We start from the raw sequence: 23,044 nt of genomic DNA, 5'->3' as shown, positions 1-23,044 counted from the left end.
AGGCCTTGAAGTTAAAGCTACTCTGCCATTAAAAACACAATGCAAGAGCTATTCTTTAGTATCTAGGAGAGCCTGGGAGAGGATAAAGGAAGGAGAGGAAGGAACAGTGGAAAGGGCAGATGGAGAGCTGCGGGAAAAGACGGGAAATGCCAGCGCAGGGCGGCAGGGGCTGCCTGAGGGTCAGAGATGCTCTTCTGTCCGAGCCTGAAGTTACGTTGCTGTGACAGAAATCTGTTCTTGTCTCCCCTTCTAGCCCCTTCGCTCCTGAAATGGTTGGCCAATTCTGCTCAGCTCATAAGTATTTCACGTGAGAGTGTTCTTGACGAAAGCTGTGGTGTGTAACGATACAGAATAGGGACCACACCCATGAGAGCAGGAGCCAGGGCAGGGCAGGACCCAGGGAGACAGAAGGAGCCATGAGCACATGAGCCCCCTAAGGATGTGCAGAAATCTTGGGGAGAGCTTTAGGTTTCCAAAGGCCACAAATCTGATGGCTCAAAGCAACTTTACCTGGATTTCCACCAGGTGGGGGTGGGCCCGGGGGCTAATATCAGGGTTACATCCACAGGGAAAGTATACAGATTGGCATTTGACAGAAATTTATTTTTCCCTCTAGTTGAGTTCCTTTGCTTGAGTCAAAAAGCTAGAGTTACTAAGTGCAAAAGACAATAAACTTGTTCCTTGCCCTGTCTCCTGCCTTTCTTCAGAACAAGGCTTAATAGACCCTTTTTCTTTTCTTTTATAGACAATGCCACATGCTTAGTCATACAGAAGCTCTGATCTTTTTTCACACAGATTTTCAGATATCAGAGAGCTTGAAGAATGCAGCACAAATGTTTAAAGTAGCATTCAGGTTTATCCATCTGTCCCCTGTGAGTTTGGTTGGCACAGATCAGTTTCCCTCTTTGCCCCCTGTTTGTTCCCACAGACTGGTGGCTGCCAGCAATGGGCATGAGCTGGGATTTACCACTGTGAACTTTTTCTCTTCTTAGGGCTGCTCTCAGGCACGAAATCATAGCTCCAACCATATCAGAAGGAACACAAAGTCCAGCCTTTCAGATGGGGCATTCCCAGGAGGCAAGGTCAGAGGTATCCCCCTCTTCTTTCTCAGGTCACCCTCTCCTCATCATCATCCCCTTCCAAAGACCCTAGGAGAAGGGCCTGTGCCCAGAACAGTCAGTGTCCCTACTGCAAGAGGTGCCCTGGGACCATAAAGGGGACACGGTGACATGGCTGTACACATTACCAAATGTGGTCACCGTCATTATCTGATGCTGCCCCACAACAGTGAACTAGCCAAGGAAGTTCCAGCCATCCCCATGTGGCAGTGAGGGCTGCAGGATCAGAGATGTTCGGAGCCTTGACCGAGATCCCCAAGTGAGGGACAGAGTCAGGAACTGAACCCAGATTTGTGGTTCGAGTAAGAGCTTTTCAAGTTCTGTTTTTCCTGTTGATGATCAGAATCTTTGCTGTGAGGATGCTCCATGTCCTGGTTGTTATTCTTTGCCCCTGACCTTGAGCTCTTCCTGTACCTCTTTGCCCTGCTTGGTGCCCAGGGGCTGACGTCTGTGGACAGCATCAGTCGGTGTCCGGCTGGCTGGCTTCCTGGTGGCCTGGAGCTGGGACTCTGACAGAGGTTGTGTTCCGTGGCCACAGCCCCTCCTCCAAGGCTCCAGCCCCCATCAGGCTCCGGTGCATCCTGCTCTCGCCCCTTCAGGTGCTCTCTACTTCCCACCATTGCCCCTCTCTGGGGGCCTCACCATCCCCAGGGTTGGTTCCCTAACCCTGCACCCCCACCACCCTGATATATCCCTTCCTTCAGTTATCCTTCGTGACACCACTTTAAGGGTACCTTCTGCTCCTGTTGTGCCCCTGGCTGCTACACCTAGGATGTCACACAGATGAAATGGAGCTGTCCTGGGGTCCTCTTGCCCTCTTTGGTGACCCCTGGGACACTGTTGAGGAATCTAAGAGTCCCAGAAGCACAGATTGCAACCCCTGACCTACATGCTACACAATGTCTGCCAGCTGTAAGGGGTCCCTGTTCAGGGCAGCCTGAAGGGGGTTGAGGCCTGGGTCCCTCCTTCTCTCTTATAAAGGTGCCAACAACCCTGCTTCACGGAGCTCTGGCACTCTCCACACTCCGTATTCAGTCTCCACACACCGGCAGCTGTCTGGGGGCCACTGTCATGGTCTGCCTTCAGCACCCTGAGAACATGGTGCTCTGCCACGCCTGCCTCCCTCCCAGGCATGGGAAACTTGCTCCCCCGAGTGGAAATCACTGATCCAGTCACTCGTACCTGACTTTAGCAGGAGTCACAAGGGCTCCAGGTGTGTTACACACATGCACACTCACAAACACACACTCCCCCCCCCCCCCCCGAGAGGCAGAGGAGCCAGGGTGGCCCTGGAGGGCAGGAGCCTGAAGCATCTCAGGGCAGGGCTGCTCGGAGCTGAAGACACCGGAAAGCCCACCCACCACCCTGGCCAGTGCCTTGGCCGCCTGCCTTGCCTCCGTCGTGATCAGCACATCAGCGGGGCGGCCCCAGGGCAGGTGTCCAGAATCGGGGGAACGTCCCCCAAGGAGGAGAAGCTGCTGACCAGCCAATGCTTATCTCCCAGCTTCTTCAAAGCTGCATTTCTCAGAACAAATCCACCAACTGGCCTGTGAGTTTGACCATCTGTCTCCAGTGATTTGATTCCCGTCCATCAGTGCCCCAAAGCCTTATTCAATAATAACAATTTCTAAAAAGCGTGTGAATGTCCGTTCGCCCATTTGTTCATCCAGAGTTGAATCGTTTACTCTTATGAGCATGTGGTAGAGCCTGTGGGGCAGGGACTGAGGAACAAACGCTGTCCTCACCCACCAGAAGCTTATGGTTCGGTGGAGGGCACAGGGCCTCGAACGCGCCCAGTGCAGGGAGACATGAGGGGCTGTGAGAGTTGTAGGTGTGTGTCTGCATGTGCCAGCAAGGCGCTTCCTGAGATAGGGCTCTCCCCTCCCCTCCATGTGTCCCTCCTCCCTCTGTCCCTCTCTGATTCCCTCTGTCCCTGTCTCCCTGCTTGTCCCTTTTTCCCTTCCTTCTCTGTCTCCTAGTGACAGTCTGTCCCCATGCTCCCCTCTCCCCCCATACACACACTCACAGTTTTGTCTCTCCTCTGATTCTCTTCTCTCACCCCGCCCCCATCTCTCCCATGCATCGGCCAGTCCCTCCAAACCAACAGAAATTCTCCCCATTAGGAGGCAAGGAGGAAACAGCCATCCCAAAAAGACAAGGAACAGAACTAGAGCAGAGGACCAGAATCCTGTCAAACATTTCCCAGGGGAGAGGAGAAGGCCACAGATGATAATAAAAATGTTGCTTGCTGCCATGACAACAGCAGTCATTCAGCCACAATACCAGGGATTTGGAGAAAACAAAATCAATTGAACGTTTATTTCCCCAGCATGACCAGCATCCCTAAGGAGGCAGAAGCCAAGAAGGAGATGCCTTGGGGTCTCGCCTGTCACCTGCCAAAGAACTAGGATGCTCGGCGGGGACTGGCCCTTCTTTCTCCAATCTACCATCAGCAGTGACATCTCTTTCAGCTGTGCCCTGTGTCCACTCTTCATCTGAACCAGGGTAGCTATGGCCACTGGGAGTCTGCTGGGAGCCCTGGGGAGCAAACTCAGGCCCAGGCTCAGGGGAGCGGCCCCCACCATGAGGCACTGGCAGAGCATACAGGGCCTGGAAGGCCCAGTGTAAACAAATTACCCAGATTATGTTTGCAGATGGAAAGGTGGGAGGTCGAACCCCACATAGCAAAACAAGAAGCAGCTTCACTTTTAAGGATAAAACCTAAAATCAACAATGGTAAAACTAAGAATGATTAATGCGGCCCCTGTTCCCCCTGCAGCCAAAATCACACAGTTAAAGATTTACCAGGAACAGCTTAAGAAAAAGCCGTGAGGGGATCATTTACCATTTCTGTTCTAGGTAGTTTATGAACACGGGCACATATGTTCTGTAACGGATTTCCTCAAGCTGCATTGTGAGCTACGCCAGCCAGAGAGTCACAGGGCGAGTGTTTCTGAGACGGTGGTGACTGCCATCTCCAGAGAAGCTGCCACCTGCTCTGAAGCCGTTGGCAGGTGCTGGCAGCACACAAGGCCCTGGACGTTTGATCTCCAATTTATTCTGTGTTGTTAGGACAACAAAGGAGGCTGAAGAGCAGAGTGACTCAGCATCTCCCCATACTGTATTCCTCCCCATCCCCAGCCGCTATGCAGCTTTCAAGGGTCTATGCACTTAAATAATAATATTGCCAAGTGCCCAAGGTCTCAAACTGCGTGAGATACTAACGTGAGTATAAAAACACTGCCTGGCGTGTATGGCTGTCACGAGGAGACTCCTTTAAGAGAGCGTGTCTGCACTGGGGCATCTGGGAGGCAGAAAGGCAGTAGTTAGAGATAGAAGGTGCAGTCGCTGCCCATTCTATTAAATGTGATGCGCGTGGTTTCCAGCCAGACGGGCATTTATGAATCCTGCTCCTCTATTGGCTAAATGGAGCGAGGTTTGTGTGTGGATCAAAGATAAGTGACTTCTCCCTACTGGATATTTCCTTCTCACTCACTGGCATTGTTCAGCAGAGAAAGGTGGAACAAGGGCTGAATTTATTCACAGACAGGAGCTTCAAAGTTGAAACATCAAGGAAGCACCTCAAAACTTCAAAAACACCTTCTGACCTAAGTGCTCCAACATTTCATAGTTTCAAAAATCACAAGAAAAGGATAAATTATCCCAAAAGAGCAAATTTACTTTAATTTCCATTTAAATGCCTCAAAGCAAAAAGTCCAAGAGTTCCGACTCTTCTCCTACTGCTGTCAGGCAGACTGGGAGCCCCTCGTAATCTCCCCTCTTACTTTTCCGTCTTGTGGTGAAAGTCTACTTCCCAGGCTGGTGGGGGCTGACAGGAATCAACATAACAGTTGCCGGAGCATACCTATTGCTTCAGAAAAAAAGAAGTTGAACATTCATATCCAAACGTCTCACTGGTTTACCACCCCATCACATGGATCTACAAACAAAAACTGGCTTTAAAACAAATGCCATTGCAAAACAGTTTGGCAGGGTCTTAAAAAGTTACACATATACCTACCATATATTCCAGCTGTTCCATTCCTAGGTATTTATAAAAAAAAAAAACATGTCCCTACAAAGACTTTCCATGAATGTTCACAGCAGCTTTATTTGTCATAGCTAAAAAGTGGAAGCAATCCAAATGTCCATCAATAATTAATAAGTATGGTATAAACAAAATAACTAAACAAATTGTGGTATATCCAATACAGTGGAATACTACTCAGCAATGTAAAAGGAGAAACTAGTGATATGAATAACAACATGGATGAATCAAAATAATTATGCCTAGTGAAAGAAGCCAGACAAAAGGGAATTTATATAAAACTTTAGAAAATGCTGACAAGTCTGTGGTGACTGAAAATAAATCAGCGGTTGCCTTTCTCCCAGGAAGGGTCCAGGGAGCCAGAAGGAGGGATCCCAAAAGGGTATGAAGAAACTTTTGGAGGTGATGGATATGCTCACTGTCTTGAATGTGGTGATGGTTTCATGTGCATATACAAATGTCAAGCCTTGTCCATTGTACACTTTAATATGTGTAGTTTACTATATCAACTATGCTTCAATCAAGCTGTTTAAAAAATTAAAGAAAAAATATGCCATGATGCAGTAACAGGGACTAGATATACAACCCTGCCTTAAACACTAAAATACTAGGAAAAATATGTGAAACAACCATTTTCAACACTGGACAACAGTCAAGGCAGGATCGTGGGCTCTGAGAGAAGGGAAACAAAGAGTGAGTCCTACCGAGGTATCAGCTCCCTGCCTAGAGAGAGCCCAAAGGAAGCCTGGTGGTCTCACAGAGTTGAGGAGACAGAGGTTAGAGTGTGGGAGGCCACAGCAGCTCAAATTTTCAGGGCTGAGTACCAGAGAGGAGGGAGTTCTACACACAGAGAAAACTCCAGAGATTGTCAGGTAAAAACTGCAAGTCTTTAATCTCTGATTACTGACTACTTGTGAAGAAATTCCTTGAGGCAGAGAAAAGAACCACCTAAAAGGAGCAGATAGAGCAATTCCTGGAGTGCTTACTAGAAATAGTTGATATTCTCACCAGTGGAAGTGGAGACCTTGCAATACGTGGGTAGCATCCCAAGAAGGCTCTTGCCTCAATAACGGGGCTAAATTAGTCCCAGACTCAAGGCTGCTCTGGACGGAGCATAGCAAAGCTTGAAAGCAAACCCTGAAAAGATCACACTGTTCCCAGGTAACCATGTAGCAGAGCAAAGTCCATCACTCTTTCAAGGAATAAAACAAAATCCAATACAAATACTGTAAAAACTTCATTGTCTGACATCCAATAGAAAATTACCAGACACGCAAAACAGCAGGAGAATATGACTTGTAACCAGGAGAAAAAAATAGAAGTAGACCCAGAAAAGGGAGAGATGATGGAACTAGCAGGCAAGGATATTAAAATAACTATTATAAAGCTTATCAATAGATTGAAGAATGTTAAAGGAAAACATGAACTCAATTATGAGAGAAATAGCAGATATAAAATAAAATCAAAATGGAACTTCTGGAGGTGGAAAATCCAATATCTGAAAAACAAATAAATCATGAGCAACGATCATTATCTGGTTGATAGTGGGACTCACTCTCAGGTTGTCAAGTGATAAGTGAATCATCACTTCCTTGGGGAAGCCTCGCTGGATGCAGCAGAGTCAATATTCTGTTGTGCTTTCACAGAGCTTCAACCTCCTCTTCAGAGCACTTGCCATAGTTATGATATTGCCATTATTGGTATGACTACACAGTGCATGTCTGTCTACACTATAAGGTCCACGAGAGCAGGAGCACGTTTTTGCTTGCCTGTGTGCCATTGCCCAGACCAGTGCCAGGTATAAGGTACGGACTAAAATATGTTTTGAAAGAATGAATGAACTCCTGTAATAGGCTCTGCCCTGGATTCGTTAGGCAGCTCTTGTTTAAAGCATCATCTCTGACTTCCTTCATCAGCATAGTGACGCTATTTGACCATAGGCTACAGTTCTCACATAGCCTCATAAAACGCGCTGCCTACAGGCACTGTTGAGTCCCGAGTTAAACGTGAACACACAATTCACTGAGTGACCTGGAGCAGGTTGCATAATGTCTCTGATCTTTAGGTTTCTCAGCTATTAAATGAGGATGTTGAAACGGATGATCTCTAAGAACTCTCCCAGCTCTGATGTTCCAGGATGCTACTGTGGTCTAGGCTCCAAAAATGCTCCTCCTCCTCCCGGAACCCTCACCTCCTAGAATCCATGCCCTTGTATATACTCTCCCTGAACTGAATCAGGGCTTTCTGTGTGACCAATAGCATAAGATGGGGAGAACAGTGTGTGACTTATGAAACTGTCATAAAGGGCATTGTGGCTTCTGCTGTGGCCTTTTGGATTGCTTGCTCCGGGGGACCCCAGCAGCCACGTCATGAGAATACTCAAGTAGCCCTGAGGAGAGGTCCTCACGAAGAGAAACTAAGGCCTCCTGCCAATAGCCATGTGAGTGCGCCATCTTGGAATCAGATCCTCCAGCTCCAGTCAGACCTTCAGTTGACTGCAGCCCCAGCCAACATCTGACCTTAACTTCATGAGAGACCTGAGCCCCATCCAGCCAGCCAGGCTGCTCCTGAATTCCTGACCCGCTGGAACTGTGAGAGATGATAATTGTTCACCGATGTTTTAAATCACTAAGTTTTGGAGTAACTTGTTATGCAGCAGTAGATAACTAGTATACTGGTGCTGAGAGCCGTCCCTCCTTCCCTCTTTAATTCCTTCTGGTGTGAAGAATACTCTAATCACTGCATAAGCTAAATCTCCCAAACGGAAATCTTTCCTAATTTGGGAACCAAGTTGGGGGCCTGGAATTTAGACCAAAGTCTCAAGGAATATAGAAACCCCTCTTTCCTTGGCCCCAAGACACCTGATGCCACCCCATTTGGGTGGCCTCTGGACACATTTCCTTCTCTTCTGAATGAGTTTTCCAAGTCCCATAATCCATTTTGAATGTACTAATAGCACCTGTGGGCACATAGCAGGTGTTAAATAAATATTATTTGCTGTCTTGGTCCAGTTCTTCCAGAAAGTAGAACCCAAGAAAGGATTAACATTCTAATAATTTAGTTAAAAGTTGAGAGGCAAGAGCAATGGAGATGAGGGGATAAAAGAAAGTGAGACAAGAGAAGTCATGCAATGGAACACACTGACGGCCTCTGCTCAAGGAGAGCAGAGAGGGAACAGCAGGTTCGCTGAGCATGGGGCTTCTCTGGAAAGGCTGCAAGGAGGAATCATGATCCAGTGCCCTTCACAGGAGAAAGGGAGGTGGAGGAATTTATCTGCCCTGCTCCCACCTTCTATCTCCTGGGTCCATATGCATCCCGTGGGGAATTAGCGCCTCTGGTTTATCCAACCCCTGATGGCTGCTCAGGAAGTCAGATCCCACAGCCCATGGTGAGGTTCAGTGGAGGGCATCCCAGAGCGAGTGGGGCACCAGCAGGGGAGAAAACAAAGTCATTGAGCAACCTGAGAAGACATACAAGATATGTGTCCCCTGCAGGTCCTTTCTTGGTCCCTTTTCTAATTCCTCAGGTACTAACTTGCAAGCACAGCTATGGGAAGTCCTGGATTCTCCTGTTGACTGCATCCGTTCCTCAAATGTGTAGTGTGGGTGGAGATACAGTGAGGCTGCATGTTAATGTGAGCCGACCCTTGCAGGCTTTACGACAGATGGACACACTCAAATCCCGGCATGCAAAGTGCAAGACTTCCTCTTTCCTCAGTCGCCTAGGAGGGAGATCTTAGCTCTCAGCGGAGGGGTCTCTGAGACAGTAGCGTTCACCCACTGGCTTAGAAAATGCAATTTAATAGAGTAGAACTGGAGCTTTTCAGCCATCACCGGGCTGTTTTAGACAAAATTAAAAGGCCCTAAAGCCCTTGTTTTTTTGCTAAGAAGAGAAGTGTTTCCTCCCAAGAATTCTCCAAACTTCTTAGAAGCAAACCTAGGAAAGTGGCTGTGAGCAGGAGATGGAGGCCCCATCAGTCCCTCAGAATTCCAGCGTGATAAGAGGCACAGTCCAGCGCTCACTAACAGAGGAGGATGGCTGATTGGATGGATGGGTAAATGGGTAGATGGGTGGTGGAAGTGTGGGTGAAGGAGTGGGTGAGGTAGCTGCTCAGTTGTGTGGACATCTGAGAAACATTGCCCAGGCATCCGACATGCTTACATGCCCCTTTTCCAACAGGCGATCAAGGAAATCATTGCTGTGGGTTTTTACTGTCTTGAATCAGTCTCTCCAACGTGCATTTTTCCTGTCCCTGACACAGCCACCCGCTCCGATCCCCCATCCTTCTGGCTTGTTATCAGTTCCACACTGTCTCTTTGCATTAAAGTGACAAGAAGCAGCACAAAGCTGACGACAGGAGGCTAGAGCTGTAATTTGCACTGACATTCACTGGTGTTATCCACTTATTGCCTGGTAAGCCAAATAGGATATTTGTCTGATTTTGATCCCAGGAAGAGAAATGACAACCCTGCTCTACTCCTGCCACTCAAAACAAAGCACCAGGCTGGTCCTCAGTCCTGAGTCGGGCCTGGCAATGCCCACCGGCATGACGTGGGTCTTCAGTTTCATCTTTCTTCTGGCTGAAATTGCCTTTCAGGCCTGAGATACAGCAAACGCTGGATGCGGGGGGGCTGGGGGGGTCGCGTAGACCATGGACACATGGCTAGGGATGGGCGCACACCATGCTATCCTCTCAGTCGGTGACCGTATTGCTCACAGGTTGCTCAGGGGCCTCAAAGGACTCTGGGAGAACTAAGTGCCCCTGGGAAGTCAGACCCCAGCTGAAAACACCTCAGCAGCTCTCCTTCTGCCTCCCCAATCCCTCTCTTGAAACTCTCCCGGCTGTAAGAGAAGCGAGGCTGAATGACAGGCTCCTGAGCAGCAGCATCAAGGAGTCAGCCTGTGGGCATGGCCTGCTGCTCAGTTTACAAGGCCCAGGACAAGATGAAAACATGGGACCCCTTGTTCAAAAAAGCAGGAAAAAGTGTCATTAAAGGTACTAAAATATAAGACGTTTACCTTTCTTCTGTGGTCTCTCTCTGCCTCGTCGTGGTGTTTTTCATTTGCTATACAATGCTGTTCTAAGTAAAAATAAATAAATAGAAATATTAGCGTGAATTTTACCATTCCTCTGTCTATTATGCAATGACAGTTTTAAATGCACATAAAAGAGTATTCAAATCAGATGCGGAATCACCAAAATGACACAATTTGTATTTCCTAACTCATACCTGCATATATATTTCTCTCCTATCAGAACAATGGAAAAGCCGCGTAATTTCTTATTTCACTTCTTGATATACACACATTCTACCGACGCTCTCTTACTTTCATCCTACTGGCGAGACAGGAAGGACTGAAAAGAAAAGAAACTATGGTTTCCCTATCTTTCCCTTTCGTTCTATGTCATCATTTTCCACGTAAATTGTTGGCTACTAGAGGGAAGTCACGTAAGAATATGAGAGGGCTCTTTGGCATTTCTTAGGACACCACTGTCTTCTTTCTGCATTTAAGGCAAGTTGTGGTTGAACAGAAAGTATGGCCTCTGGGCTGTCTGTGGTGTCCCCCCCATTGCTCCCCCACTTAGCCTGTCGTACAGGTAACACACTTCCCTTATACTGCCTTTGGGTCTCACTGAATTCTCGCGCAATGTGGGTCCCCTGGGATTCTGTGCTCATGGGACATGGCAAACACTATATGAGATGGGGCAGCAAGGAATGGCGGACGTGCATATTGCTCACACATCTCTGCTCACATGCACGCTCTATTGTCTCATTGACATCACTTACAAAACTCAAGTTCAAAGATAAAATTAATGAGAATTTCAAGATGACAATGGCAAAGCCTTAGACTAAATGTGAGACCCCTCTGAGTGTGGGGGCCCTGTGCAACCACGAAGATCTCACCCCCATGAAGCTGGCCCTACATGTCAGGAGGATGGGCTCTAAGAGCTAACACTAGAGAGTGCCTACCGTGACCAGGCACTGGTTCAAACGCTTTATGTGTATTAACTCATTGAATCCTCTTTATAACCCCATATATCAGGTAAGTTATTATCCCATTTTTCAGGTACAAAACTTAAGGCACTAGGAGGTTAAATGACTTGCCCAGAGTCACAGAACATGCCACTGGCACAGCCGAGAGGCAGACCCAAGCAGTCTGGCCCTAGAGTCCATGCCCTTGACCACTTGGCTAAGCTGCTTCTCAGGATAAATCCTGGAAAGACTTAAGGGGGAAGTCACACATTTCTCTTTCCCCTTGCATCTGTATTCAGGTCTGTACATCGGGGTCGGTGTCTTTCCCTTCAAGTGGGAATTCCTAACTCCTTTAAAACTTAAGTTTTGCTCAAGCCCAGGTCAAGGGGCTTAGGACGTTTTAAAGATAATGAGGTGGGCTGAAATTCACACTGGGAGGTCTTGGAGACGGCTGGGTCCAAATAAGTTGATGGTGGGGGCAGCTTTGGGTCTGAGGAAGCGTCCTGCTCCCAGCTGCTGTTAGACTCTGGAGTGGGGGAGTTTTGCAAAGTTAAGTGCCTGGTTTGGTTTTTCCTGTCCTTTAGTAAATGGTGCGTGCACACAAACACACACAGACATGACCCAGCTCTGCCTCCAGGCCACATTCTTAGAAACTATGTCCCTTTACCACCCCCAAGTCTCATCTTTCTCAGTGTGACTCAAAAGCATTCCCCACCCGATGCCTGGAAAGGCGTTGCCCAGCAGGTTCACCAGGTCAAAGGAAAAGCCCTTTGCATCCGAACACCGGCCTACACACGTCAGCTAGGAGGAAGGACAGCCAGGAGGAGGGAAGTGACAACTCCCGACTGGTGCTGTGTAGGTAGGAGAGGGCAGGGAGGGCAGAGGGTCACGGAAGGGAAGGAAGGCCTTGGGGAACGCACAGAGGAGGGAAGCGCAAGATCAGATAAGCACTTTGCACAGGTCCCTGCAAGATGAGGGGACGGATGCGATGCCCAGTGGCTTTACATCAGCCCTAAATGGTTTGTCAGTCACTGAACAATCTAGTCCTGTCCAGTCATCTTTATGACCCAGAACGCTAGTGACTTTTTCTCTGAAGTAGTATGTGCCATCCAAATAAGGGTTATGTCAGATGGGAGCTGTGTCTCCCCTCTCTTAGCATGCAGGTTACAGACAGAGATTCCCAGTCCCACCTACCATAAAGACTTCTGTATCATGACACATTAATACACAGTTTTGAGGTTTTTTTCCTTAAACCTTCCTGCAGAGACAAACTTAAATGTCCCATCATTTAGGAATTAAAAACAAAAAGTATAACATAGCTGGATATTGACTACTACAGATCAGATGCCTGGGCTTGAAGAAAGGACATCAGTGCGGGGAGGCTGGGGCTTAAAGCCATGTTTCCATCATTCTGATAACAGCAGTCACAGCTTCTCGCCACGGTTGCTTTTCATTTTCCAGAACACAGAATGTCTTCCTCTGCTTTCTTTCCATCTTCCATGGTACAGTGCCTTTAGGGGAATCTTGCTGAACAGCAACAGCAGGGGGCAGAGCTCTCTTTCCTGTTTCCTTTCTGGGGTTGTAATGCTCTGTTTTTCTGGACATATTGTTTGGAGACCAACAGGCATGTATTTGATGCATGACACAAATGACATATGGTGGTGTTAATGTCACACCGTTGACAAAAGAAGACAAGGAGAAGGATCCGGCAGATGGGTCGGGGTTACATTTCATACTGTACACAGTTAATTCCTGACAGCCCAGAGCAAACAGCAGCACCTTTGTCCATGGAAAAGATGCTAAATTTTCTGTAATCTCAATCAAGAAGTCCCCAAGTGGCTATTTCAGGGACCTTCCCTACTTCTCAGGGAGTTTTCTTTTTCTTGGTTCTCTTTTTTCTCCTCAAAAATGCTGCTGGTCCCAGGGCTTAGGGACAGTAATTGTTGCTTCCTCTCAACATAAAGGTCAAGGTCCTTTGTTACATAGTTGGTTTTGTGGCCCAGATAAAGTCGGGCAGTGATCTCTGCTAAAGAGCAGTGGAAGATCACTCGCCCCCGGCTTGTCACATTTGGCTAGTCTGAGTGAGAAAAGGGGGCTAATGGTGTAAGAGCAAATGAAACCACACAATTATGGTCTCTTGCTCATCTTTTTAAAGACAGGCAAAAGACAGTCCGAAGTCAGACAATGGTGGGCCACGAAGGAAAGTTCAGGAAAAAAATCAGCCGTTTTCTTCTTTTGTTCATAGTTTTCTGTTAATGTCATTTTGAAGTGAAGTCTCCAGCAAAGATTCTGACACTATGACGATACAGTTTGTGTTTATAAAAGATGGAGAAGCTGCTTTCGCCCTGGCTGCTGATTTCTAGATTTCTTCTGGCTTTAACACAGGACAGCTGGGGTGTTGAATGCCAAGCAGGTGGAGGTTGACCCCTGGCTGGCTGGCCCCATTGCTGTGTTAATCTCCAACCAGGTAGGCAGCATCACTTGGCTGTATGGCCATCATGGATACTCCTTTCAGGTGGTTGTGGGTTGCCACGGAAACAAGGAAGTCTTAATGTTAAGAATAATTTTCTCCTTGATGGAAACAGTCTCTCTCCAAAGGAAAGTTAACTTGGAAACCATTCGAGTCCTCCCCAGTTGCTGTCCCCACCCCACCCCCGCTGTACTTTCTTTTGCTTGCCTAGAGGTCTTAATTTTGATGATCTATGAGGTGTCAGCCAGAAGGTCTTGTGCTCTGCTGCGAAGCACTATAAAAAGGCAGATGTATGACTGTGTCATCCACAAATACCCTAGAAAGTTAAGTGTTATACCAATGTTGATAAATGTTTTCCTCCGAAGTAGATTACGGCAGTATCACCAGAGCCCTCTAAAATACAACACACCGATAAAATCTCAGGGAACTCAGGGACACCTAACCCTGCCATTGTCCTTATAAGACAGTCAGGAAAAGTTATTAAATGCCATTCCATCTTGTTTGCCTGAAAACCTTGAATGAAAAGAGGGACAGCCCCTTCAAACATCAGAACTTGATCTCTACAAATGGGAAGTCTTGGGACCAGAAAGCCCCAGGGAATTCAGAAATGACTCTTTAAAAATCTTTTTGAGGAAACATGGCCATTGACCTATCCCATTAACTCAGCCCCCAGCCCCAACACACTCCACTCCGCCACCTTGATCTAAATGGAGGAAGGCAGAGAAACACTCTGATCTAGGCCCTGCCTGACCTTCCATCATAGGCTGCTGCCTCAGTCATTTAGCAGCTACCGGTCTTGACTCCTGGCTCCTGCAGGGGTTTGTCTGAAGAAAGTCCCCAGGTGGGGAGCCTCTAAGAAGGGCCACATGCTTGTGCGCATAAGAATTTGAAGCTTACTTTGTAACGATCCACAGTTGTGCTGTCTTTGCGCAAGAAAATTCCAAGCTGAAATTCTATATTCTGGGCCCAGTGGATGTAAAGTCTTGACTGTTCCTCATTTTCTATTGCTTCTCACCCAGTAGTAAGATTGGTCATTTTTGTTACTGTTACTGTTTTCTATTAGAAGGTCCTTCTTGGAGCAGGATAAAGAGTCAGAATCACTGGGCAAATGAGCCATGGTCAAGAATTTGAAATGCTCTGGTTTCAAGCTGCAGTCTCCAGAAGCAGATCCTGAGAGAAGAGTCTAGCAAAAATGACTCATTAGGAAGTGTTCCTGGTGTTCAAAGTGTTCCGTAGGGTGTGGAAACAGGACGGAGAAGGGAAAGAGAACAAGCAAGGGGATGATGTCAAACCAAGCCCCTGGGAGGGTAATGTCGGCACAGTTCCTCAGGGGCACGGTGGTGGTGACACCTAAGTGTCACTGTCAGGGATGAGGGAGTTGGAGAGTTTACAGCTCTGCACCCCTCAGTCATTAGTTAAGGGCTACAGGAGCGGGACATATGGGCATGCAGCCAAAGCTGTTCCAGTAGCCTGTGGGTCATCCTCTGACACGGAGACGCCAGGGCTGCTGGGCGTGGAAGCACCAGGAGATCTCACGTGCCCAGAAATGGCAAAATGATCCAAGGGGACTTTGATGTAGGACTGACAGCAGCTGCCCCACACCCATCCACAAGAAAATAAAGCAAAAGCAGGAACCCAAAGTTTCCCTCCAGGTTCATTCATTTATCTATCGCTCATTTAGCAAATATTTCTTGAGCACCTGCTGTGCTCCAGTCATTGTGCTACCTGCTGGAGGTTAACACCAAGACGGCAACGAACAAGAAGCCAGCACTGACCTTGTCGTTGACAGGCCAGCAGTGTGATGGGGTTGGGTGGGGAACTTCTATCCCAATGCCTGTCACCCAGCTCAGGTTTGAAGCAGTAATTGCTAGCTTCTGTCTAGGCCTGTTCCATGAAGGGCCAACCCTTCTACCTCAAAGAAGCTCTCTGTACAATTACATAACCCAGGGGTTATGGGGCTGTGCTGCTGAATGTTAATAGGGCACCTAGAGATCCCTGGATGAAAAGCACAACATGACAGCAAGGTATTATTAGTAATAAAGTGGTGTTTAGTAATACCAAAATAAACAAGCTGACGCAGAAGTTTTGCTCTGTATTCGGAGGAGTGTTCCGGGTCTCCAGGCCCTTTATCTAAGAATCAAATGCTCCCAACAGCTATGAAACACTCCTGTCCTGGTTTGTCTAAGGGCTGGAGCATTTTCCTGGCATCCGCGCTGTGAGTGCCCTGCTGATTCCAAGGAGTGTGGCTGCGTGGGCGGTGTGTCAGCAGCGGCCCAGGCAGATGGGTTACATAAGGTCACATCCATCTATTGCCCATGACCCACGGGCCAGGAGGGAGGAAAAGGGATTGGAGTGAGTGGAGACTAAGAGCAAAATATTTCTCATTTGTCAGGTCAAACGGGTTAGGAAAAGTGCAAGCAGTCTTCCTGCCCCTCCTTTCCTAGGACCAAAGACTTGAAGGTAGGTAGATAAAATAAAATATAAATATAAAAATGTGGATAATATGTATGGCATCCAGTTAAATTCCAACTTCAGATAACCAATGAATACCTTTTTAAGTATCAGCACGGTCCAACTATCTCATGAGATTTACTAAAACATTATTCATTGCTCATCTGAAATTCAGCATCTGGCGACCCTACCCCCAAGGGCTTCACCAGGAGGGCTTAGCTCCTTCCATTCCCTGCCCAGGTGAGAAACGGAAGGCCAGACAACTACGGTAGACTCCATTTCAAGCCACGTGTGGGATTCAGCTCTCTCCAATCCAGCCGTTTATCTGAACTCAACTAAAGTTGCTTTTTAAGATTCTTAGCCGTTCCTGGGATTAGAAATGTCGACCCCAAACTATTCTTCAAGTCACTTTAAACCCCCTAGTGCCAAGCAGAATGCCCAGCCTCCCTTGAGAGGACAGCAGGCAAATTGTGTTTATGGGCAGGAAAATGGTGGCAGAGAAATGACCAAGGTAAGGATCCCTTAGCAGGGGCTCCAATTCCAGAATTTCTCTCTCAAATGTAACTCCTTAGTTTTTCAGTCTGTGAGGGGTTTGCCTTAAGCTTATGAAGAAGTTAAACAACGCTTTACTTTTTCAAACTACAAGAACGAAAAGCTCTCTAAAATTAAATGCCGCGGGCTCACTTACAGTCACAGAGAAGTATAACCATCGCCAAACCCCAAATTTGTCAGCACCTTTTTCCTGGCATAGCACTTTCCCAGCAGTTACTTCATCTGCGCCTCAGCACAGTCTTGCGGGCGGGCAACACAAATGTTATCCAGCCCTTTGGCAGGTAGGGCAGGTCAGGACAACACAGGTCTAAGGGCCTGTCCTGGGCGACGGGGGTGGTGACAGAAACCTCATTTGTGGCTCTGGTTCTTCCCATCTGAACAAGCTTGTTAGGATGTAAACTGGAGCCGGATTCCGGATTTTAGAGTCAAGGTCTGGGAGAGGCCGTTGAAGGATTCCAGGCCGTGGCTTTCATAGTGTACCTGGTAGAGGCCACAAAATCATTCCATAAATCTTTATAGAACAGGAATGACGTGCCAGGCACATTCCAGTGCCGGGGACACAGCTGGGAAAGGTGGACAAGCTTCTGGCCTTCGTGGGGCTTATGTTCTGGAGGTGGCGTCAGATGGTGACAAGTACTCTGAAGATGGGGATGGAAGGAACAGGTGGGAGGCGGGGCTGCTTATGGAGGGTGAACAGGAAGCTCTTTCTGGAGAGGAGTTGCCTGAACAGCGGGTCTCATGTCCCATCTGGGGCCCAGCTTTGCAGGCAGAGCGGCTGCAGGGCTCCAAGGTGAGAACGAGTTGGTGTTTGAGAGATGGTGGGGAGGCCAGTGTGTCAGGCAAGCTGGCGAGCAGGGAGACGAGGTCGGAGCACCAGGCCTGCTCAGGCCGTGGTTGGGAGTTTGGATATTATTTGACTTGTGATGGGGAAGCTGCTGGAAAGCAAATCTTAGCCCAGGTTCTCACCTTTTCCTGTAAAGATCAAGAAAGAAAGAGGATGTGGGCTCAGGCACAGACTGGGGCAAGTGGAGAGCACATGGAGACCTCACAGATGGCGGCCAGGTGTGCCCCTTTTGAGGAGCTTTGGTTTCTGGAAGCGGGCAGGTGAGGCCCTGGCTGCTCCCTCCTGATAAAGGTTGGTTCGTGGATCTTGGGGTTTTCCCAGGATGTAAAATTCTATTCCCTGAAGCTTCCTGTGCTTCTCCAGAGACCTAGAAGGGGCCCTGATAAGATTTCAGACCCTGCAGTGGTAAGTTTTAGGCCCTGACATCCTTTTGATACAGGCTGGGGTGGCCCAGTCACCCCACATAGACTGCTAAGAAGAGACAGTCCAAGACTGACCCAGGGGTGAACAGAGCTGGGCCCTGGCACAGAGGCTGAGCATTTTATATACCCAACTCCTTGGACTTGGGAGAAGGTCAATCTGGCACCTTGTTCAGAGGCCAGATTAAAACATTAAGACTGGGGGCTGGCCCACTGGTGTAGTAGTTTAGTTTGCACGCTCCACTTTGGCAGCCTGGGATTTGCAGGTTCAGATCCTGGGCGCAGATCTACACACCACTCATCAAGCCATGCTGTGGTAGCATCCCACATATAAAGTAGAGGAAGATTGGCACAGATGTTAGCTCAGGGCCAATCTTCCTCACACACAAAAAAAACAAACAAACCACATTTAGGCCAGTGGTTCTCAAAGTGTGGTCCCCGGACCAGCAGCATCAGCATCAAGTAGGAACTTGTCAAAAATGCTAAATCAGAAACTCTGGGGGTAGAGCTCAGCTCTCTGTGTTTTAATAAGCACTCCAGACGATTCTGATACTCAATAAAGTCTCAGAACTATGGCTTAGGAGAAAGCTGGGAAGACAGTTAAACAAATAAGCCTGTGTTAGTTGAGACTTGGCTCTCAGTGTAAAGTCAAACCAGTGCAAAAGCAGAATCCTTCAGGGTACGGGGATGTGTGACATAGTCTCTGTCAAAAACCCAGCCAACCACAGAGCCTGATATCGGAGTTACAACTTCTCCATCCAACAAAACTCCATCATGAAACGTGTAGTAAGGAACGAACTCTGGTTATTTCTCCCAACCAGGTTCCAAGGCCCTAATTTATTCTTGGTGCCCTTTGCGTGGTCCCGAGGCATTCATTCATTCATTCATTCCCACACTCTTAGCCACTGAAGATACAAAGATAATAAAATGCCATCACCACCCTCGAGTAGCTGGTATCAAGGAGAGGAGAATGACTTGTGAATGAAGAGTACAATGCAGGGAAATCGGTACTACAGGAGCGCTCCAGGTTGAGGTGGGGCTCCGCACACAGAGAAGAAAAGGAAGGAGGAGGTCTCCGCCAGGCCAAGAGGAAAGAAACACAGCAGCATGGCAGGGCGTAGTTCAGGCTAGTGGCTGAGTCAAATCGTGACACAGTCAGATGGGAAAGCTCCAGTTCACATCCCTCCCTTCTGCCTGAGAACACAGTTGTCTGAAGAGTCCAAACACACCGCCATGGCCACCAGCATGTGCCTGAGGTGCAGAGGGGAGACTGGAGTGGAGAGGGCGCCGCTGGCAGCCGCAGCTCCCATGCTGCTGACCAGGGGCTGCGTTCCCAGCTCCTTCTTCTGAGTAAAGTTTTCACCAGCTGGTCGGCCAGCTCCCAAGCCCAGGACTGCCTCCCCAGTACAATCGCCCTAACAGGCCCTCCCAAACATCACTTCCACCCTAGAATTTTGTTCATTTGAAAGTACTTCCAATTGAGCAAAGAAGGACCTGGAATAAATGCCCTGTCCATGTAGTCACAGCTTCGACTCTAGGCCTTAGCATACAGCCTCAGCAATGCCCCTCGTACCCACCCACAGTGGGCCCCCTTTAATCACTCATTCATTCAAAACTACTTATTATGCCAGGCCCTTACCCAAACGCTCCCCCTGAGTCATCCTGTTACTGATGGTTAACAATTATGTGGGAATTTTTAGCCTCACTACTAATAAAAAATGTGACAATGAACTACTATTTTTCACCTATCAAATTAGCAATACTTTATTTTAAAGAAAATACTCAGTGCCAGTGAAGAGGCTCTGAGATGGGCACCTGCAACACTGTCATTGTAACAGAAATTGGGACTTCCTTTCTGGGAAGCAATTTGACAGTATGTATCAAAAACTATTTAAATGTTAAAACTCATTAATCCAGGGCCGGCTCCGTGGCCAAGTGGTTAAGTTCGCGCATTCCGCTGCAGCGGCCCAGGGTTCGGATCCTGGGCGCCGACATGGCACCACTTGTCAGGCCACGTTGAGGCAGCGTCCCACATCCCACAACTAGAAGGACCTGCAACTAAGATATACACCTGTGTACAGGGGGGGTTTGGGGAGATAAAGCAGGAAAAAAAAAACTCATTAATCCAGCAAGTTTATCAAGAAGTTATCATGGATTTACACAAATATTTACACTAGCTACCATTTTTGAAGCACATACCATGTGCCATGTACTAGATACATAAATTCTCTCTCTTACCAACAAATATGTTCACCAAAATTGCTTTTAATGGCAAAAAATTAGAAACAAGCTGTATATACAATAATAGAGAAGGCTTAAACAAATTAGAATAAGTCCACAGAACATAATATTATGCTTTAAAAACTATATCTTTAAAGAATTTTAAATGCCATGAGAAATGTTCTTATGTATACATATGATTCTAACTTACAAAAATACATTGTAAATATACATGGTTTCAAAATAACAGAGAAATAAGTCAAAATATTACTTTGTAGAACGGGAACTTTGTTTTTAATGCTTTTTGCGTTTTCCTACTTTCTACAATTGGCCTGTATCCCTTTCATAATGAAAAGGTTATAAAAATTAAAACACACACACACGCACACGCACACGCACACGCACACATGACTGCCCCCTGGGTGGGAGGAACTCCTTCTCTCATTCTTCTTCAGACAGCTGTCTCCTGGTCCAGTCGTGGTGAGTCACTCACCACGTCTGAGTTTTTATTTTCTCTTTGCAAAATGGACGTGATAATCCTGGCCTCTTCACCTCACAAGATAGTTATATGTCGCAGCTACCTCCTGCTTATAAAACCCCAGGTGAATGCTAATTACTATGATTACTAACACACTAATGCTCTCTGGGAGAGGTGAGTCACAGTGACTGTGACATCACTAGTGAGACTCACCTAAGGAAGGAATGATCTTCTGGGACAGGATTTCACATAAAGTCTCCTCTTCCCAGAAACCTTCCTTCTGTGCAGGTTTCCAAGAGGGCCTGGAGGGTGGAGCAGTATATGCATCAGCCATTGCTAGGTACCAAATGACGTGAAACCTCAGTAGCACACCAGTGAGCATTTGTTTCTTGCTGTGCATTGCAGGTCAGCTGAGGTTTGGCTGATCTTGGCTGGAGTCAGCTGGGTTGGGCTCCAGGCTGCTGTTTGGGTCCAGATCTGTTCCATGTGCCTCTCATCCTCCCAGGACCAGCAAGCTAGCTGGGGCATGTTTTTCTCATGGCAATGACAGAGGCACGAGAGGGCATGCCTAATCACACAAGCACGTTTCAAACCACTGTATGTGTCACATCTGCTAATAGACCTCAGCCAAGCCCGAAGTCAAGGGGCAGAGAAGTGGTCCCCTCCCAAGATAGTGGGAAGAGCTGCAAAATCACATGAAAAAGAGGTGGATGCAGAAAAGGTGAAGAATTGAGGCCAGTAATTCAACCTGGCACTGGGAAGTTTGGGAAGATAGCATGAGCCAAAAAGCTGTTCGCTATCTGTCCAGACTGAAGGAAATAAGAGGAAGGGGTGGGTGGAAGCACGGGCTGTGACCTGTTGGAGGCAGCTGGGAAATGCCTTCTCTACATTCCTTCGTTCATTCAGGCAACAAACATTTATTGGGAGTTGGGTTTGGAACTTGGTGAGGTCCCAAGCTGGGACGCAATATAGGTGAATGGAGGCAGGACTCCATTCCCTTTGGTTGTTTTCCTAATAAACTTTACCTCCAAACCTGCACCCGGTAGCCATATTTTACATGCACTGTAATTTGCAGCATTCCTGCCTCTTGTGTTGCCATGGTTTTCAAAGGTTGCGTTTATTTTTATCATCTCAAGACCATATCTCAAGCACTTCTCTCATGTGTAAACGTCTTTATGATGTGAGCTCTCCCTGGGAAGATCAAATGGATGTGTGCCCAGTCTGGACTGTAAGGATCCATCTGAGGGTGTGGTCTATTGCCTAGGATAGTGGGTCCATCTGCCAGGATAGCACCTGACGAATGTGAGGACCAGGAAGCTCCTACCGCTGTGCACATGTGGGGCTGACTGAGGAGATGCCTCCACAGAGACGGCAGAGATGGAGAGTTGCAGAGACAGAGGCAAATGTCAGGAGCTAGGAGGCAGCCAGCCATGCCCAGGACATGGACCGTGGCTCTGGGTTAAGTGGGGAGCAACAAAGTCATGGGGAAGTGTTGGACATGAGGAAGCAAGCAGAATCGGATGACGGATGAGCAGGTAGGGCAGAGCCTTCCAGAGCCAAGGCCCCGACCGTGTTCCCTTTACACTTTCCTGTGCGAGAGTCTGAGTCTTAACAAGGATGAAGAGAGCCAGGCTGGATGACCGAAGCAGCCAATTGCAACCTGTGACCCTGAAATGTGGAGATTAGCAGAGACCAAGGGCCTCACACCAGCCTGAGAGTCTGGGTTAAGATGTTTCTTTTTAATTGGAACCAGTTGACTTGACACAAGTACAAATAGGCGTCTCTTTTCACTTCTGAAAAGAAACAAATAGGGGTAAGAAAAGAATACCTAGTGTGGAATCCTGACAAATAATGGTGGAACCAACACAGATGTCCCTGTTAGGATTCCATCTGCCTTGCAGGAGTTCACTGTACCTATCAAAAGTCAAGGGCTGAGCCTCAGGCTAATCGTGAGAAAAACCATCAGACCCATCCCCAAACACCTGACCAGCGCTCTTCAAAACCATCGAGCTCATCAGTGAGAGAAACTGCCACAGCCAAGAGGAGCCTGAGGAGACCCAAGGTCTGCATGTAACCTGGGACCCTAGATGGGATCCTGGAACAGAAAAATACATCACGTAAAAAGTAAGAAATCCAAATACACTATGGACTTCCATTAATAATAATGTATCAGTACTAGTTCGTTAATTATAACAAGTGTACCATCATAATGTAAGATGCTTATAGTAGGGGAAACTGGATATGGAATGTATTGGAACCCTCAGCACTATCTTCTTAATTTTTCTGTAAATCTAAAACTCTTCTAAAAAATAAAGTCCATTTTTAAAAAATCAAGTCATGGGTTGAGAGCACAGACTTGGAAGCCAGGCTGCTGGGGGTCCAGTCCCCCTCCTCGTCACCTTGGGCAAGCCACTAACACTTCCCGCACCTCAGCTTCCTCGCTATAAAACGGGAATAATCCTTGCCCTG

At 47.6% G+C, this 23,044-nt stretch overlaps 1 long non-coding RNA gene across 2 annotated transcripts; it reads right to left on the bottom strand.

Moving 5' to 3' along the window:
* Positions 1–4,789: 4,789 nt before the first annotated feature.
* Positions 4,790–20,989, bottom strand: LOC124231612 (uncharacterized). Of its 2 annotated transcripts, none has more exons than XR_006886630.1 (3): positions 20,789–20,989; positions 10,186–10,247; positions 4,790–4,989 (listed from the first exon to the last, which is right to left on the bottom strand). It is a non-coding gene; the product is annotated as an uncharacterized LOC124231612 (long non-coding RNA). The 2 variants fall into 2 exon arrangements; XR_006886641.1 differs by lacking the exon at positions 20,789–20,989 and adding an exon at positions 15,387–15,448.
* Positions 20,990–23,044: the final 2,055 nt, after the last annotated feature.

This window comes from Equus quagga, chromosome 1, assembly GCF_021613505.1.
Source record: "Equus quagga isolate Etosha38 chromosome 1, UCLA_HA_Equagga_1.0, whole genome shotgun sequence".
Lineage (NCBI taxonomy): Eukaryota > Metazoa > Chordata > Mammalia > Perissodactyla > Equidae > Equus > Equus quagga.
The sequence above is the reverse complement of the archived record's forward strand: the minus strand, read 5'-3'. Positions and strand labels throughout refer to the sequence as shown.